Source organism: Buceros rhinoceros, unplaced genomic scaffold (assembly GCF_000710305.1).
Source record: "Buceros rhinoceros silvestris isolate BGI_N320 unplaced genomic scaffold, ASM71030v1 scaffold21594, whole genome shotgun sequence".
Classification (NCBI taxonomy): Eukaryota; Metazoa; Chordata; class Aves; order Bucerotiformes; family Bucerotidae; genus Buceros; species Buceros rhinoceros.
In genome coordinates, this window is record NW_010406782.1 from 30,327 (window position 1) to 32,209 (window position 1,883).

Consider the following 1,883-nt stretch of genomic DNA (forward strand, 5'->3'; position numbering starts at 1 on the left):
GAAAGGAACAGCATGGCTTGTACAAGTGACGGGAAAGGGCTGAATGTACCGGCAAGGCAGGACAGGGCCTCAGGCGCTGCTGTGGTACCTGCTCAGAGCCCTAGAACAGCTCCTGCCATTCCACCCCGGGGGCAGTTCTGATCATACAGCTCTTCGCCTCACTGCAGTCAGACCCATGGCAGGAAGCCCCCCAGCCTGCCCCAAGCTCCATCCACCCCTCCAGATTTCTGCTGGAGAGTTTTGACCCCAAGCCCCAGAATGGCTCTTGCCAGCGCTCCCCCAGGGACAGAGCCATTTAAGCCCAGTCCTACAGCCCAGCCAAGGCTGCTCAGAGCTCTGGGCTTACGGAGCATCGACGCCACGAGGAACTGCCACAAAGGGACCATTCTGCAGTACGGGTGCCTGGCAGCCTATATTGGATTTTTGTTTTTAAGCAAAAACTCTTTCTGCCTCAGAAATAAGTCTGTTTATCCCAGCTCAGGAGGTAGGGCAGAAGCTGGAGCTGCAGGCGGGGAGTTAACACGTTCCTCCCTCAGCTGCAGGTGCTGGGATCACATCCTGGGTGCAGCCCTCCCCAGGGAGCCACACTGCTGAGCCAGGACATACCAGGCTAAAACGTTTCCTTGACAACTCACCAGAAAAGCACTTACAGCATGGAAGCCCAATTACAGGGAGGAACAAGCAGGACAAGACCAGGGAAATGAAATGTAAAAAGAACTGATTTGTTTTCTTGTCTCGGATCAGCTGCCTGCAGAAAAAGCGACAATTTTAGAGTGCTGAGCCCGAGCCATGTGACACAGCCGACAAAAAAGCGCAACAAAAAAATCTCATCAGGGGGAGCACACAATAGCTGACACCCAGCAGCGGAAAAGGCTGCAGCCACCGGGCTGCACGATCCACTCCGTAATTATGCAATCCAGGGGGATGTTCAGGCGAACATCTGCTGGATGGGGAAGGTGCAGCCTTATCTGAACAGCGTGTTCCCACTCCCCTCCATGCTGCTGGCCACAGGATTGCAGAGTGGAACGACACACGCGTCCCGGCACCTCCAGAGTGGCCGGGACAGAAAGGTGAGCTGCTCCCAAGGTCAGGCGTTAGGGAGACCGGCCTCTTCCCAGCCTCCAGCTTCTCTCTTTATTACAACCTTCGAGTCCAAATCTGTCTACCAGAATCCACGGCAAAGCTTGATTAGGATTAATTAGAGACAGCAAACACTGCAGCAGGAAGTGTAACCTCTGCGGGACACAGCCAGCTCTCCGTGCCCGTGACGACAGGCAGGCACAGTGGCACCACGTTGAAACCACGCCGCCAATTTAGAGCAGGGCCATAGAAGGCTGAAGGACCGTGGAGTCACATTCCTCACAATCATCCAGAAAAGCTACAGCAGCATCTGCTTGCCCCATTACCTTGGCTCAAGGGTAGAATAAGGTTCACATCCCCACTGCTGATGGGTCCCAACCCACTGACACTGATCACTGGAGCATCACCCAGCTGCTGGGAGAGCTGTGCCTCAGCAGCGAGAACCTCCCGTTGCCTTTCTGGTTGAGTTGCAAAAACATTGGGGACCTGAATGGAGCCGCATGACTCCGGGCAACCCTGGGGACTCCTCCTGCGTGTTCAGATGGAGTTCGCAGCTGCCACGAGGTCCCAGAGAGCTGTTTCCCAGCCCCCGGTCAGAGCAGCACAGCACAGCTTTTCGAAGGCTAGGTCCAGAACTCACTTCCCTCCTTTGTTCCCTGAGCAGCGCTACCTCCCTGCCCGCAGGCTCCTGCCCAGAAGCAGGACCCAGCACTTTGAAGTGCACTGCACTTTGGGTGCAGTGTCCCCAGTCTCTGCCGGGAAAGGATGCTCAGCTGCATCCTCCATCACACCATGCTCCAAGT